This window comes from Mesoplodon mirus, assembly GCF_964341445.2.
Source record: "Mesoplodon mirus genome assembly, chromosome: 4".
In the NCBI taxonomy this organism is placed as follows: domain Eukaryota; kingdom Metazoa; phylum Chordata; class Mammalia; order Artiodactyla; family Ziphiidae; genus Mesoplodon; species Mesoplodon mirus.
The window spans coordinates 168,081,002-168,100,031 of NC_138979.1; positions in this window are offsets into that span (position 1 = coordinate 168,081,002).

Genomic DNA, 19,030 nt, shown 5'->3' on the forward strand with positions numbered 1-19,030 from the left:
GTCTCTTGTACCGTTGCTTCAACATCTGTTTTTGTTCTAGTTCCAAATTCTACTCAGTATCACAGTTCATAGCCACATGTTTTTCTGCTCAACCCATGCTTTCCAATGCCTGGGTGTGGATTAAATTGATCAGGTAGCAAACTGGCTCACATGAAAAGAGTTTCTTAGTATCATTTTAGTTCAAAAACTTTCCATCTTTTATGAGTAAGCACTCCTTCTGAAAAATAATCAATCTAGGCCATTTTATTCTTGCTGTTATGTTTTTTTTTTAATGAGGAATTTATGAAACCAGAAATTGTATTTCATATTCAAGCATCCCAGAGGCTTTCTACACTGTATTGTATCCTGTCTCCTGTCGACTTTCCAATCCATTTCATGCTGTCACCCCCTCCCACTGCCAAACCAATAAATAGTCCTTTTAAAATGCAAATATTGATATTTAAAATAATGGAATACCTTTTGTAAATAGAATTGTGAGATTTACAGGCAAATGAAAATCTAGTCTGGAAATTGCTTCAGTAATTCTCTGTGGTTTTTTGTTTGTTTGTTTTTTAAAGCAGAGTTGCAGGAAAAAAAAGATATAGTCCTATTGTTACATAAGCACAGTAAGTAGCTTTTTCACTTACCTCTCTCGATGAAATTTAGTCCTAGTATGGACAGGTACAGACTATATCTTTCTAAGCAGAATATGTTGTTACAGACTTATCACTAGATTAAAAACAAAGGCTTCAAACTGTCTTTAAAATTTGCCAAGTAATTTGAGATCTTTTGTTATGGATAATTTAAAAAATACCATGAGTTTATCACAATTTAAAAAAATAAATTTATTTATTTTATTTATTTATTTTTGGCTGCGTTGGGTTTTTGTTGCTGTGCGCGGGCTTTCTCTAGTTGTGGCGAGCAGGGCTCCTCTTCGTTGCGGTGTGCGGGCTTCTCATTGTGGTGGCTCCTCTTGCTGCAGAGCATGGGCTCTAGGCGTGTGGGCTTCAGTAGTTGTGACACGTAGGCTCAGTAGTTGTGGCTGACGGGCTCTAGAGCGCAGGCTCAGTAGTTGTGTTATATGGGCTTAGTTGCTCCGCAGCATGTGGGATCTTCCAGGACCAGGGCTCAAACCCGTATCCCTTGCACTGGCAGGCGGATTCTTAACCACCAGGGAAGCCCCATCACAACTTTTAAAATAACAAATGCCAATACTAATTCAAATTTCCCTAATGCTTCAAGTTATTTTAATCAGTTATTCAGTATAAACTGCCTTTCATGTTCTTTGTCTACCCTTTACAGCAAACAAACTTATTGGGAAAGTAGAGATCAAATATGTCACTGTTTTCTGGTATTTGCTTATCTTTAAGAGAAGAGATTTCTATAAGATACCAATTGCACCAAAAGTCCCAGTACAATCACAAATGTGCTAGACTAGTTTCTGTACAGAAAAGTCTTATTTACTTTGCTACCAATGAATTTCTTGTGGTTAATCTGCTTCTCACGATGTTGTCACCAGAAGTAGCACCAGGATAATAAATTTTACTTGACATTACTATGATGGATGGATTACTAAGACATTGTAAATGATGTAAACAACTCAATAACGTTAAGAAGCCAAACTAAAATGTTTATTGCAGAAGATGTGTGGTATGTCTAGACATAGTAAAGCAATACAGAGCTGCAGAGAATAAAAATTAACTCTACTCAAATTCTAATTGCAAAAATTATGCATTAAATTGGAACAAATAACTATATTTAAAACTGAATTAAAGTGACAATGGAAATATTGAAGCTGTTTGGTTATCATGCATTTGAAATTGTTAATATAAAAGTAAAGGGTGAATAAGAGGATTAAAAAGTTAGCTATCTAAATAATGTCCCCCAAGTGTATTACAATATTATTCATACTACCAAAATTTTATCTGGGTTGTGGTCTGTTCTAGAATTTCCATTGAACAACAATAGTAATTTTATTTCTATTTTTGGTTTTGATGAAGGAGAATTGTCCTGACTCAATTTCTGTGGGGCTTATTTTTAATTTCTTAGAAATGATCCTTTGCTTTAAACATTACGTTCTTTTTTATAAATATACTTAGTGGTTTATCCTTATTGAAACCAAAAGAATTATCCATGTCATCACACGAATTTAGTATAAAGTAATATCATTCACCAATTATACTATTTACAGCAAAAATTAAATTTCCTGTTATTTAAACTCAATTGAACTTTAAATAAATGTAGTAATAAACTTCCACTATGGTAAAATCCCTTTCCCATACTCTAACACTGACAAGATAAAATCTTTGAAAAAGAAAAAATGTAATTCAAAACCCCAACTAAATTTTGGCTTACTTTAAGTCATATTTAATAGAGTAAAGGATGAGCCCAATCAAATAATTCTCAGATGCTTGGAAACTGTTGAAATGGTATTGTATTCTCAGGATACCCTGAAGAGGTAGCAGCCTTATCTTGTTTTGAAAATATAATCAACACAGATAGAACTGTTAGTTTAGAGTTAAACAGAAATTGCTTGGGAAATATAGTCTTGATCAAATGCAACCTCAGACAATTACATTAGGCAAGTCAATCTTTTGGGACTTTGGGTACGTTCAAGTGTCAATCCTATGATGGTTAAGAGCCAAGCTTATTTGGTTTAAAGCCTGACTCTGCCGTTTACTAGTTTTGTTTCCTTAAATAAGTAGCTTCATCTCTTTGTGCCTCAGATTCCTCATGTGAAAAGCTGTAGTGATATTAGGGTTCTTATGGTGTTTAAATATGTTAATATACATAAAACACTTAGAAATGTGCCTGTCATAGAGTTTTTCCATAATTATTCACTCTTACAAGTGTGACTTTTTGCCATAACATTTTCTTTTATTCACCCCAAAGTGTCGGGACCAAACCAGAGTTCCTCATCTGAACCACAGAACACAGAAAATGATTTTTTTTTTTATCCATCACCACACAGAGTTACAAATTATTTGCTTGTGATAAGAACTTTAAAGATCTACTCTCTTAGCAACTTTCAAATATACAATACAGTATTATTAATCATAGCCATCGTGAGGTATATTACATCCCCAGGACTTATTTTATGAGTGGAATTTTTTACCTTTTGACAACCTTCACCCATGATTTGAATGTCTATTTCCTTGACTCTCCCAAAGACGGTACAAAGTTCATGCCATTCTAGAGGCATAGGAGAGTGGTTAATTCATTATGTACAGTGTACATTGTGGTAAGCTAAAAAATGCTCCACCCCCAAAAGATATCTATATCTTTGTTATGGGTTTAATTGCATACCCCCAAAATTCATTTGTTGAAATCCTAACCCTGGTACTTCAGAATGTGACTGTATTTGGAGATAGTGTCTTTAAAGAGATAATTAAGTTAAAATGAGATAATTAAGTGGGCCCCAGTTCAATTTGACTGGTGTTTTTTTAAGAAGAGAATAGGACTCAGACATACACAGGGGGAGGACCCTGTGCAGGCACAGGGAGATGACTGCCATCTATAAGTCAAGAAGAGAGACCTCAAAAGAAATCAACCCTGCTATCTTCCATACTGCGAGAAAATAAAATTTTGTTGTTTAAGCCATCTGACCTATTGTAGTTTGTTATGGCAGCCCTAGAAAACTGCTGAACAGATTTCATTTAATGAATACACTACAATTTATAATTCATTCTGCTCTTGATGGATATTTGACTTCTTTCAATTGTTGCAGTTATCAGCCTTTTTATAAATAATCTTACATAAATAAACATAAATGTTTTTTGTGGAGTATCTACCTAGACAGATATGTATGGGGCCATGAGATGTGTGTATGTTTTTTGAGCAAGTACTATGAAACATTTGTGAAGTATCAATTTCAATTTCTACTAGCAGTGTTTGAGAGTTCTAGTTTTCACAGACTTAGCCTTTCTGGTAGGTTGGTAATAATAACCTATTTTGAATTAACCTGAAGTATCAGTAACATAAAATAAATTGTATCCATTTTAAATATAGGGTTTGATTAGATTAGACAAATACATTTACCTATGTAACTACCACCATAATCAAGATACAGCTCTTCCTCAACTTCTGATGGGGTGAAATCCTGATAAAACACATTGTGAGCTGAAAATATCCCAAGTCAAAACTGCATTTAATACACCTAACCTACCAAACATCATAGCTTAGCCTAACCTACCTTTAATGTGCTCAGAACACTTACATTATTTTACATTACTTTACATTTAATAAAAAGCTGCATAGCTCATGTAATTAATTGAATACTGTTCTGAATGTGAAAAACAGAATTGTTGTGTGGGTAGAGAATGTCTATAAGTGTATTGGTTGGTGCCCCTTGTGATCATGTGGCTGACTAGGAACTGTGGTTTGATGCCATTGCCCAGCACCAGAAGAGTATCATACCATGTATCACTAGCCTGGGAAAGATCAAAATTAAAAATTTGGAGTAGAGTTTCTACTAAATGTGTATCAATTTTTCACCCTCATAACATCAAAAAATCATAAGTCAAATCATTGTTAAATTGGGGAGCATCTGTTTAGAACATTTCCATAATCTCACAAATTCCACCATGCCCTTTGTAGTCACATCTTCATCCTTAGCCATAGGTCACCACCCCATTTTCCATGGCTACAGATGAGCTTCATCTTTACTAAAGTTTATATAAAATAAAATTATGAAATATATTTTTTTCTCTTCTTTCATTTAGAAAATTTCTGATATTCTTCCTTCTTGTTTTATGTATCAACAGTTCATTTCTCTTTATTCCTGAGTAATAAGGAATTCATTGTAAGGATATACTACAATGTGATTATTTCCCCACTTGTTGATGAACATTTGGGTCATTTACAGTTTGGGATTATTGTGAATAATGTTTGTAAGAATATTTTTGTACAAATTTTGGTGTTACCTATTTTTACTTTCAAGGGTAAATAGGTAGGAGTGGAATATTTAAGTTACATGGTAAATATTTATGCAGCCTTATAACACAATGCCAAACTCTTTTCCAAAATAGTTGTACTATTTTACATTACCAATAAAATGTATTAGAGTTATAGTTGTTTCATATATTGCCAACATATTGTATGGTATTTTAAATTTACTGATCAAATAGATTTGGTGTCAATTTTGATTTAAGTGGTTTAATGTTTATATACTCTCATCACAGTCCCTGATGACTAAAAATCATTGAGCATTTTATTATGTACTTATTGATGTTTGTATATTTTATTTTATGAAGTGACTTTTCAAATGTTTTGCCAGTTTTTTATTTGGCTCGTTTTTAAATATTGAGTTGTAGGTGTTCTTTGTACCTTCCAGATATTTGTCCTTGGTCAGATAAATGAACTGAAAACACTTTCTTCCAATCTGTGCCTTGGCTTTTCAGTACCTTAACAGTATTTTTCAAAGAGAACTTTTAAATTTTGATGAACTTTATTAATCTTTTCTCTTATTAAATATGCATTTTGTGTTTAGTTAAGAAATTGCCACCTATCTCCACATTGTGAGGATGTTTCTTCCATATTTTCTTCTAGAAATTTTATAGTTTTAGCACTTACTTTTAGATCTGGGATGCATTTTTTAAAAAATTAATTAATTAATTAATTAATTAATTTTTGGCATGTTGGGTCTTTGTTTCTGTGCGAGGGCTTTCTCTAGTTGCGGTGAGCGGGGGCCACTCTTCATTGCAAGTGTGCGGGCCTCTCACTGTCGTGGCCTCTCTTGTTGCGGAGCACAGGCTCCAGATGTGCAGGCTCAGTAGTTGTGGCTCATGGGCCCAGTTGCTCCGTGGTATGTGGGATCTTTCCGGACCAGGGCTCGAACCCATGTCCCCTTCTTCGGCAGGCAGATTCTCAACCACTGCGCCACCAGGGAAGCCCCCTGGGATGCATTTTAATTTGTTTTCTTTTATATAGAATATAAGGTAGGAGTTGAGTTTTTGTTTTTCTCATGTGGATATTCAGCTCTTTCAGCATCATTTGTGGAAATGTCGTTCCTTTCCCTAATTAGCTGCTTGGGCACCTTGAGCAAAAATCAAATGTACATATAGATGTGGAAATCTATTTCTGGTCTCCCTTTTCTCATGTACTGATATACACATCTTTAAATTCCTACCATATTGCATTGGTTACTGCATTGATCAGATAATTATAAGTCTTCAATTTTGTTTTAAGTTTTGGCCATTGTAAGTCCTTTGCAATCCCAAATAAAACAATGAAACCAAACCAAACCAAAAAAAAAAAAATAAAAAACAACTACTGTTATTTGAATTGGCATTATGTGGAATAAGTTAATGAATTTGGGGAAAATTGGCATCTTAAAAAATTGTTTTTCAACTTTATAAACATAAACTTTATAATATAAATTTATTATATTATTTCATTTATTTAATTCTTTCAAAAATTTTTAAAGTATGTGCTTTCATGGTACAGGTCTTATCTAAATGTTATTAAATTTTGCCCTATTTTATATTTTTGAAGCTATTGTAAATGTAATTTTTACACATTTTTAATCCATGATATTTTGTTGCTGGTATATAGAAATATATTTTCTTTTTCGATATTGACTTTATATTCTGAGACCATGATATATTAATAATTAATTCTAGTAACTTTTATCTATATATATTATGAGGTTCCACTTACTTGACCATGTTGTTTACAAACAAAGATGTTGTATTTTCCTTTCCAATCCATTTTTCTTTAACTTCTTTTTCTTGCCTCATTGAAATACCTAAAACTTCCAGAATAATATTGGACAGAAGTAGTGACAGTAGACAGTCTTGCCATATTCCCAGTCTTATGTGGTAAACATTCATTTTTTAAAAGCCATTAAGTTAGCTTTAGGATCTTCTAGATATTTCTTTATCCATTCATATTCTTTATTATAAATGGGTACTAAATTCTGTAAAATTCTCTCTCTGTATTTATTAGAATACTTATATTTTTTTCTCTTCTATTTGTTGATATGGTGAATTACATTGATTGGCTCCTTGTGATAAATCTGACTTGGCTATTATGTATTAATTTTTTACAGATTAACATATTTGCTGTGTCATTTTATTTTTTTAAAAGAAGAATTTTTTCCTGTATGTACATGAGGAAATTTGGTCAGGACTCATAATGTTCTTATCCAGTTTACCATCACGTTTCTCCCCACTACTCTATGAAAGCACTTGAAGGGGTTATTATTTTTTTCCATGAATATTCAATGGGATGCTCCAAAAAAGTGATCTGAGCCTGGTGTTTTCTTTCTGAGAAGGTTTTATTTAATAGGTATAGTGCTATTCAGATTTTTCATTTCTTCTTGATTCAGTTTTGTTACATTGTGTCTGTCAAGGATTTTTCCATTTGTCTTAGTTGTCAAATTTATTAGAAAAAATCATTTACAATATTTCCCTTTTATCCTTTTAGCATCTGTTGAATGTTTTATGATGTTCCTCCTTCATTCCTGACACTGTTAATTAATTAGTCTCTTTCATTCCTGACATTGTTAATTAATTAGTCTCTCTCTTTTCTCCTTTCTCTCTCTCTTTCTGTCTCTTTCATTGGCCTAGATAGAAATTCATCAATTTTATCATCTTTTCAAAAAATCATCTTTGGTTTCATTGACTTATTCTATTTTTTATCCACTTCCTATTTCATTGGTTTCAAGTTTTCCTTTCCTAGCTATTTTAGATGGAAAATTAGATTTGATGTGAGAATTTTTTTCTTTTATAATATAATCATTTAAAGTTAGCAATTTATCTCTGAGCACTGCCTTAGCTGAGCCCCATACATAATAATTGGTTTAATTTTAATTCTGTCAAAAATTTTCTCATTTACCTTGTAATGTGACATATAGAAATGTGTTGTTTCAATTTCCCGGTACTTGTGAATATATTTATGTTACTGATTTAATATAATTACATTGTGCTTCAGAATAATTTCTTCAAAGGACATAATGTATACTCTGTATATTTGCAATACTCTGTTGATAGTTATTTTCTTTGGACTAGCATATGGACTTTATTGATGAATGGCCCAGGTGTTTTGAAAAAGGTAAGTTTTGAGAAATATATTTCTGAAAAGTTTGGAGTTGAGTATTTTTAAGATGTCAATTAAATCAAGTTTTGACAGTTTTATGCAGGTCTTGTATATCTCAGTGATTTTTTTGATTTCTGCTCTGTCAATTATTGAGATTGTTTGAAACTTCTGACTATACCTGAGAATTTGTCCATTTCTTCTTCCAGTTCTGTCAGTTTTTTAAAAAAATTTTATTTATTAGAGTATAGTCGCTTCACAATATTGTGCAAGTTTCTGCTATACAGTGAAGTGAATCAGCCATATGCATACACATATCCCCTGCCTTCTGGATTTCCCTCCCATCTAGGTCACTACAGAGCACTGAGCAGAGTTTCCTGCACTATACAACAGGCTTTCACTAGATATCTATTCCATACATAGCAGTGTTCATGAAATTAGAAGCTCTTTTAATAAGCCAGTTACAAAATTACAAATACTGTATGATTCCACTTATATGAGATGCCTGGAGAAGTCGAATTCACAGACATAAAGTACAACGGTGGTTGCCATGTGCTGGGAGTATAGTAGAATTGGGAGTTTTAGTTTATGGGCACAGAGTTTCAGTTTGGGAAGATGAAAAAGTTCTGGAGATGGATGATAGTAATGGTTGTACAATGGTGTGAATGTGCTAATGTCACTGAACTAGACATTTAAGAACCATTAGAATGATAAATTGTATATTATATATAGTTTATTACAATTTTTTAAAGAATTTACACTTGACTTTTTTAAAAGATAGCCGTGATTTCTTGCTCTGTTTCTATTGACTCCTTTTCCTCTGATTGTTGGTCAAAATATCCTGTTTCTTCACATTTTTAATAAATTTTGATAGAATGTTATGAATGTTACATTGTTGCTTGATATCTGTGATTAGCTCTCTTTACTTTTAATTTTTTTTTGTGTGTGTGTGTTATGCGGGCTTCTCACTGCTGTGGCCTCTCCCATTGCCGAGCACAGGCTCCTGGATGCGCAGGCTCAGCGGCCATGGTGCACGGACCCAGCCGCTCCACGGCATGTGGGATCTTCCCAGACCGGGGCATGAACCCGCGTCCCCTGCATCGGCAGGCGGACTCTCAACCACTGCGCCACCAGGGAAGCCCAATTTTGTTTTAATGGCAGGCAGTAAGTTTCTTAGGGATGAGCTTGATCTTTTTGAGGCAAGACTTAAAGTTTTATTTTTTAGGTCTTATGGTAAACTTTACTCTAGGACAATGGTTCTCAACCAGGGGTGATTTTGTCCTCCAAGATGCCTTTGGCAATGTCTGGAGACAACGCTGGCTGCTGGGCCAATATATCAATAGTGACAAGGTTGAGAAATGTTCCAAGGCTAGGTTTGCCCTATTATTAAGCTATGACATTTCCATGATCTGAACTGAATGTCCCAGTGTTCAATGGAGTCTCTCTAATTTGGCTAGTTAGTATCTCTCCTAAGTTTAGGTATTGGAATAGGTCAGCTTTCCGTTCAGTCTTGTGCAGTTTTACCCTAAACATGCAAAATTCAGTATTCAGCTACAGAGTCAAGGGAACATTATGAAGATTTCTGGAGCTCTTTCTCAGCATACTTTCTTCCTTTCTGATTCTCCGCCCACATATCCCAGATTTCACATTCTCTCTTAGATTTCTTTAATATTGTATATTGTTTGGATATCCCCTGCCCTGTGCTGTAGTCTGGAAATTGCCTTCCAACAGAAAGCTGAGGAGATCTTAGTGTTCACTTTTAATATTCTCCTCCTCTCAACAATCACATTCTTGTGTTATGTGTTGTCAATTGTTGAAAGTAGTCATTCCATATATTTTTTCCAGATTTCTAGTTAGTTATAGTGGGACCTCAGAGCTATCTCAATTACTTCATCCTCGCTGGAATTTGAAGTACCTTATTTTGGTTTGAATTTCCATTTCAAAATGATTAATTACATTGAAAACCTCTTTTTTAATGTGTCCATTGGCCATTTATATATCCTATTCTATGAATTCCCTATTAAAGTTTCCCCCATTTGTCTATTAGTCTTCCTTTTAAATATGGATCCTTAGCATTTGTTTTTATGTTCTAAATATAAGTTCTCTGTCAACTATATGTAGTACAAATAGATTCTCCCAATTTGTGACTTACTTTCTAATTTTTTTAATGTTTCCTTTTGATGAAAAAATGTTCTCAGTTTTAATAAGCTTCCATTGATTGTTTACTTTCTTTTCTCTGTTAGAGTTTCATGTTCTTTACAAGTAGTCTTTGATAACCTGAGGTCATAAAAATATTTTCTCATGTTTTAGTCTAAAAGATTTATTGTTTCACCTTGCACATTTATGTTTATAATCTACCTGAAATAGACTTTTATGTAAGATGTAAAGTTGGGGTAGAAATTCAATTTTCCCAGCACCATTGTATAAAACTGCCATTTATTCTCCACTGCACATCAGTTTATCATATGTGTGTGGAACAGGGTCTGTAGAGTCTACTCTAGTAAATTGTTCATTTTGCTATATCTCTGCTGCTGTAATTAACATCATTTAAAATAAAGACTGTGTCTTGTATGTAAGTCTTCAAGGTTTATTCTTCTTCAAGATTGTTTTGAATATCTGGACCTTGCAGATTTCCATATAAATTTTACAATGAGCTAATTTTCACATGAAAAAAAAGGCTGTAGTTTTTTTAATGGAAATGCATTAACTCTAGATCAATGAGTGGAGATTTGACTTCTTCACAACATTGAGTGTACCATTACCTGAACATGCTATATTTCTCCAAATATTTAGATATTTTAATGTTTTAATAGTGATTTGGATTATTCAGAGTACAGGTTTTACAAACTTTTATTAGTTTCACTGGCAGATATCTGAGATTTTTTGATGAGGTTGTAAGCTATTTATTCCTTAAATTTTCATTTCTATTTGTGAGTGGTATATAAAAATAAAATTGAATTCTTTATATTTACACTGTAACTTTAATCTTCCTAGACAACTTATTAAATCCCATAGTTTCTTTAGATTTTCTACATGTACATCATGGTAAATAAGAATTGTGACAGATTTATTTCCACTTTTCTGATAATTAAACTTTATTTCTTTCTCTTACTGATTATGATAGCTCACCATTAAGTCAGATGTTTATTAAAAGTTTGTGTAGATACTCTTCATTAGACTGAGGAAGTTCTTTTCTAATTATATATAGTATGTTAAGAGATTTAAAAAAAATCTTTTATAGTTGTTAAACTTTGTCAAATGTTTTTATTGCATTTATTAATATTGTCATCTTTTTCTACAAATGTAGTAAAATACACTGGTTTATTTGGTTTTATAAATTAAAATATAATTTACATACAGTAGTTTCTATCCTTATTCATGCAGACTTTTGCAAATTTTGACAAGTTGCATAGTTAAATAAACAACACCACATTCAAGTTATAGTACATTTATATAATATCAAAAATTTTCTTCATGCCTCATCAGAATCAAACTCTCTCTACATCCTCTGGCAAACACTGAGCTTTTCACTGTCTGAATCATTTTGTCTTTACAGATGCCATGTAAAGGGTATCATACAGTATGCAGTCTTTTGAGACTGACCTCTTTCACTTAGCATGATGTATGTGAGACCCAGCAATGATGTTGCATGTGCCAGTAACTGCAGTTCAATAGTAATTCATTGTGTGGATGTGTCACAGGTTGCTTATTCCAGTACTGAGGAATATGTAGGCTGTCACCCATTTCCGTTAATAATGAAAAAAGTCTCTATGAACAATTATATCATGTTTTTTTGTGAACATACATTTCATTTCACTGGAGTAAACACGTAGTAGTGGGAATGCTGGGTCATATAATAAGAATAAGTTTAACTTTATTAAGATATTATTAAATGTTTTCCCAAAGTAGTTTTACCCATTTTACATTAATTCCAGAAATATATTTGAGTTTAATTTGTTCTGCAACTTTGTCCACAATTGATATGGCTAGTATGTATTGCTTTTGATATTGGTTTTTCAGTCATTCTAACAAGTATGTGTTAGTATCACATTGTGGGTATAATTCACATTTCCCTAAAGGCTAACGATGTTCGGAAAATTTTCATATGCTTGTTTACCATCTATATATCTTTTTGGTGATGCATCTTTTCAAATTGTATGCCCATTATTTTAATGGGTTGTTTATCTTCTTGTCACTGGTTTTGGGATTCCTTTAGGTATTCTAGACATGGTCTTTTTCCAGATACGTGATTTGCAAATATTTTCACACAGTCTGTGGATTGTTTTAACTTTCTTAATGGTTTCTTTCAAAAGACAGAAGTTTTTAATCTTGATGAATTCCAATTTATCATTTTTTTTGGTGTGTGTGCACCATGATTTTGGTGTCATATCTAAGAAGTATAATACAACTAATCTAATATTGTAAAGGTTTTCTCCTAGATTATCTTTAAAATTTTGAAAATAATTTTTGGTCTTATATCTTGGTTAATGATAAATTTTGTATAAAGTACAATATAGTACTATTTTAACCACTGTCATGTTACACTAAGTTTCAAATTTAGGTATAGTGGGTCCTTCAAATTTGATCTTTTTTTTTCAGGATTGTTCTGGCTATTTAAGTTTATTACCTTTCCATGTAAAACTTAGAATCAACTACTTTTTTAATACAAACATTTTGGCTGAAGTTTGATTGGGACTGCATATGTATAGGTTAGTTTGGGAAGAGCTAACACCCAAATAATCTTGAGTCTCTCAATCCAGAGACAAGGTAGATCTCTCCATTTACTTAGATCTTCTTTGATGACTTTCATCAGTGTTTTGTAGTTTAATCATACAAATTATGCATGCATTTAAAAAAATTTCATTTAAGTATTTCATGCTCTTTTTGCAACTATTACAAATGATACTCTTAAAAAATTCAGTTTCCAATTGTTCATTGCTAATACATAGATATACAATTGATTTTTAAATACTTAATTTATACTGTGTGACCATGAAAAATAACTTACTAGTTCTAATATCCTTTTGTGTGGATTCTTTTATAATTTTTATATAGGCATGGCATCATGAGAATGGAGAAACTTTTGTTGTTTTCCTAATCTGTCTGCATTTTATTTTTTCCATGGCTTATTGCATTGCATAAGACTCCCAGTATAATGTTTTATAGGAGTGTTAAAAGGAGTCATCATTACCTTGGTACCCTTGTAAATGATGTTAGCTATACGTTTTTGTAGATTCCCTTGATCAGGTTTATTCTTAGTTTGCTGAGAATTTTTATCATTAATAGATATTGAATAATGCCAAATGCTTTGTCTGCATCTTTTGGGCATATCTTTGTTTATTCTTTTTAGTCTATTGATTTGCTGAATTATATTGATTAATTTTAAAATATTGAAACATAACTTTCATTAGATTATTTTGAATATTACAATAATCTGGTTAAATTGTCCATATTTCAACTTTGTCTTCCTGTTTTTTTTTCATATTTTTAAACATCTTTATCATAGTCATAGTGTCCTTTATGATTAAATGCAGTATCTGGAATATTTTTGGATTTGCCTCTGTTGTTTGATATTTTTCTTGGATTTTAGACATGTTGCCTATGTTATGACATGTGAAGTAATTTCCAATTAAATCTGAAATTATATATAAATAAAAAGTACCTGGTGAGGCTATCTTCTCCAGAGAGGTGTTTGCTTTCCATTTGCTACACTTACAGATTGGGGACTGATTACTTTAATCCAGCAAGACACTGTTTTTAATAGTGGCTTATTTGTTCTCTTGGTAAGGCTCAGTCTCCAGGTTTTCAACAAAGAGCTTGTTTTCTTTAAGCCTCTAACCCTTGATAAGTCTGGAACACTAACCTATGTTTCAGGAAACTGTTGAAACCTCAATTCTTCTTTTTAGAGTCTTCCTTTTTAAGATTTTAAATCTATACCTTCCAATCTATGCTGCTCCAGAATATGGCTAATGTATCAATAAGGCAACTAGCTATGCTCTTGAGCCCACCTTCCAAGTCTCTGTCCAAAATTTTGCTGTTTTATTCTGAACATTGGCAGAAACTCTCAGTGGATAAATTTTCAACTTCTTGCCCTTATTTATAATCAGAAAAAGCTTTAAGGGCAAAAGTGACTACATATAATCAGATCACTTTTTTGAAGTTCTTCCCTTTCTGGAATCTTGGCCCATCGAGTTCTCAGTTCTCATTGTATCTAACTTTCTGCTGTCCTCCAGCATATATTTTTGTATGCTATGTAGTATTTTGTTTTGTTCTATTTTTACTGTGGCTGCTCTCAATAGCAGCACTGGTCTGTCACTGGGCATTACATATCATCCACAAGACGTTTTCCCTCAATTTCAATAATTTTTTTCATCATGAAGTCAGAGGTTTTATTTGTCATTTTAATACTTTCTCTGATTCCCAGATCACAAACAGTATCTCAGACATAGTGGACTCTAATTGAATATCTGCTAAGTGAGTGAATAACCAACATATTTCCATCAAAACAGACAAGTCCATTAGAAGATAAGTCATCTTATTTTGAATGTGTCAATTTAACTCTAGATAACTACATTTTATGTCACTATTGTGCCCTAATATTTTTTGGTAATTATGGGTTTACTTTCTTTATAATTTTGATTTTTTGTTATAGTAATAAAGAGATATTCTGTCACTATGTTACCTCACGTTATTATTGATATTTAAAAGATTTAAAAAGAAAGAATGCAAAAGAAGAATAAAGCTTGATATAAACATAGATGCACTAACTGGACATTTTCTGAAATTTTTCCAGAATGATTTGTGATATCTCTTAAAAATATTTCATTAAATATAAGTGAGAAGTTAAAATCAGAATACCGGTGAGTATGCTCTCTCAGATAATATATGATAATACACAAAGAGTTTAGTTGTTTCTGCTTTCTATTAAAATATATTGATAGATTTTCTCTACATAAACTACTGCAGCAGGAAACAAGAGAAAATTGCCTCTTGAAATGCTTTTATTTGAAGAGTATCAGTTAAATTGATTCCCCTGGAATCAAGGGTAGAGACTGACTAGGAATATTATTCACTAAAAGAATAAAAAGATCTTCTTATGCAATGTTTATTAGTAGGCCCTGACACAGATCCAAAGAATTTGAATTTCCTTTTAAGTCCCTGGGGTAAGCAAGCACTTCTGAATTGGTTAAATTACCTTTTAGTTGAGATTACAGATAAAGAATTAAAAATTATCATGAAACGATGAATTTCTACCATCAGAGAATACCTTAGTGGGCACAGGAATCATATCACAATAAGCCTTAAATTTATATTTTAGTATTAGGATTTGATCATTTCCAATATTCTGAGCTGCTGGGAGGTATGTACTTGCAGGCATATGAGTGATGTTTATTATTTTTTAATATAAATCCTTACATAATGCCAGGGAGAGATCCCTAGTCATTGCTTTTATTTTCCTTGAATGTGTTTATTCTCACCTTACTCTGACCATTGATATCATTGGCTTATTACTAAATTTAAGAGGAAAAAAAATAAGGGACCTTTTTCTAGGTTTAGCAAGTCATAAAAATTCATCAGAAATGAGCTCTCAAAACTGGACTGTAAGTTTTGTATTACATTTCTCAGCATGAGATAAGAGTTTTAATCTCTCAATCTGAAATATCCAAATGACCCTGGGCTGTTCATTTTAGATTAAAGCCCTAATGGTACCTTTGTCTGTTGCAGCACAATTCTATTCTTCATTTTTGTGAAGCACCAGCCTTAAAGGAACTGCTATTATTATTTAAGGGCATTTCAAAAGGAAAGCTGACACTACTAAATAAACACATTTAATGAAGTGAGATTACTAGTCACTAAGGCGCTAATGAATAGTAAGATTAGCTGCAGCAAACAAAATTTTTCCCATGTCCCCTCCTGCCAATATCCAGGACTCCAGCTGGAGAGATAAGATGTAGAATTCATCCAGTGTTCAATACTCAGACAGCTGAGACAGTATTCTTCCTCTATAACACTACACTCAAAATAGCAGCTGACTTCTGGGTCAAAATGAGTATGTGGAGACAGATATGGAAACGTGATTTTTTTCTTTTTTTCTTTCACTTTCACAGAGTTCTTCTTTATAGTCTTTGAAATATATAACTTATATATTAGTAAAAAATTTTCTTTTATTTTGCCAAATGTCTTTACCACCAAGATTCTGCTTAAAGATATAACATTATTGATCATGGAAGAAATATTGCAAAATTGTCTAGGACTATATTGGGCAAAATATCATAATATATATATTTTTAATCCAGTACTGGAACTTCCCTGGCGGTCCAGTGGTTAAGACTCTGCACTTCCACTGCAGGGGGGGGCAGGGGGGCAGGTTTGATCCCTGGTGGGGGAACTAAGATCCTACATGCCACGTGGCTCAGCCAAAAAATAAAAATAAATCCAGCACTGACTTGGATATTGCCAAAGAAACCACACAGACTACATCTTCTCTTAACACTGCACCACCATCCCAACCTCCCCACCTCCCATTAACCCCCTACACAAACACTGCCCCACCTCAAGACTGCTAAAGGAACACTCTTCTCTGTTTGCATGCACTTTAAGCAGATAATTTGTTTTGTTGATATGTTGTTTGCCAACTAACCCTTGCAGAGCATTGCACTGAACTAACAAATACAGTGCTTAGATGCAGTAAATGTGAATATCACACATGCACAGGTGAATGTAGGGGATGAAGAAAGAAGGAAAAACTAAGAAGACTGAACAAGGAAGGGGGTAGTGAGAGGGAGGAGAGAAGGAGGGAGGAAGAGAGGGCACAAGCGTTTCAAGTGGTCTACTAATCAAAGGTATAGGCATTGTCTGTGGGTCGATTTAACACAATAAGTGGCAGTTGTGCATATATTTGAAAAAAAAGTACCTTGTAGTCTGTTAAATTTGACTGTTTAAAGAATTGCTGTGTAATCAATTTGGTCGTAGCAGTCAGAATCGATCAGAAAACAGACTTATTGTCTATACAGGGCCCTATTTATTTGCTCACCTACTGTGTATAAGCAGGCTTATTTAGAACTGAGAGGATTCAACCCACTAAAACAAAAAACCTTTTGTATGACAAATAAGTTGCTAATGCAATTTCACAATCTAGTCAGTACCGAATTTGTATTATCATAATGCTCATGTGGTGAATATGCTATGGAGTGATGCAAGTTACTCACCAACATTACAAAAATGATGCATGTCATCTCCTTGCTTCCTCTTAACCTCACTATTTAAGCCTGCTCTACTGGAGCTGTGCTAGCGGAGCATCACCACAAGGCTGCTTAAAATCATAACTTCAATGCATTCAGAATAGGAAGGTAGAGAGAGAAGATCAACATATTCTCCCTGTGGGATCAGATGGGTTTTGCAAGATTTCAACAGTTCAGTTATTTTCAGCATTCTGGAGGAAATTCATCAAAAACAGTTTTTTTTTTTTTGGTACAGTTTGCTTGCCTCCCACCCTTTGTTCTGCAAGCCTCTTGTCTTTATACTTTCTGCATCTGCTTTTATTACATCTCTAGCTGGTTGTGAATTCCAGCTTCTTACCCAAAGAAAAATCTTGCCTCTGTGAATCACCCTACACAATATCCAGAAGGGAACACCAAATAAAGCCCATCCAAAGTTGGAACTAAAGAACAGGTAATAGGCAGCAAGGGAGAACTACACATCGTACCTGGTTTCAAGGAATGCTTTTGCTTTTTCTTGACAACATAAGCAATGATAACAAGTCATTGCTTTTTTTCCCAGTTACCTTTTTTCTCATACTAAAAGTGTTTTATAAACAATCTTACACCACTGATCCTTTCTGAAATAAAGCAGAGTATAAATATGAAAATAAAGTTTGCCAGGTTTGGAATTTACAGACTTTTGTATTGAATCTTGCCAATGATCTCCACTTAAAAACAAAGGTCGTGAAATTCAGAGACACTATACAACTTGTCCAATATCATCTTTGGTAGTTTAGAAACTGAACTAAAGTTTTCTAGAAATTGAAGTCTTCTTGATGAACTTTCATAATTTCAATAACTCAGCTTCTTTCAAGTCTGGTGGAAAAACCCAGCAGTTTTAGAATGACATGCAAGGCTTTTCCCTCATCCATGCATGTCTCCTCCGCTGGCTCTATTTTCCATCCAGCTCTCACCTGCCTCCATGTTTTCCAAGCACAACAAATGATCATTTAGTTCTTAAAGATGCTCTATCTCTGACAGGCCATTACTTGTGTCTTTTAGTCCATTCCCTGATCTAATACTATTCCCCTCTCTGCCTGGACAACTCCTGTTTTCTCTCAGGGATTATGAACACGGGACCTGGGGTCACTGGTCTAGGTAAAAAATCTCACTCTGCTACTCCCAGGTAACTTTTAGGTAAATTGCATAAGTGTTCTGTGTCTCAGTGCCCTCCTTCATGATGTGAGGCTGGTTATAATCCCTTCCTCATAGAGCTGCTTGCAAGTTAAAAGATTTAATCTATGGAAAACCCTGAGAGAGTTGTTGATTAACCAGAGTCCAAAGAGTAACCTAGTTTTTCCACACATCTCATACCATAAGCTACTAGACCCTGATGTATTTTTTCCACCTTGTGGCCTTCATAACTATTTCCCCTCTTAACTTTCCTCTGCCAGTTGTATAACCCTGACCCTCCTCACTTACTGGTTGGACTTCCGTAATTTTCTGTGACATGCTATTCCTGCTACGTGGCTTCTCTCCATCTAAGCTATTCTCCACAATCTTGCCAGTTTAGTCTTTCTAACCTGCAAGTCTGATCAATTCACTCACTTCAAAACTCTTCCATAGCACCCTATAGCTTTCAGCTTACGTAAGGCGCTACATGCTTCAATCTCTGCTCTGCCCACTAATGTAATTTGAGCAAGTGTACCCATACCTTCTAACTTGCAGAAAGTGCTAAACAATAGTGAATGAATGGATGAACAAATGTTTGATTGCACAATGAATCATGATATAAGCATGTTCACTATACAATGATG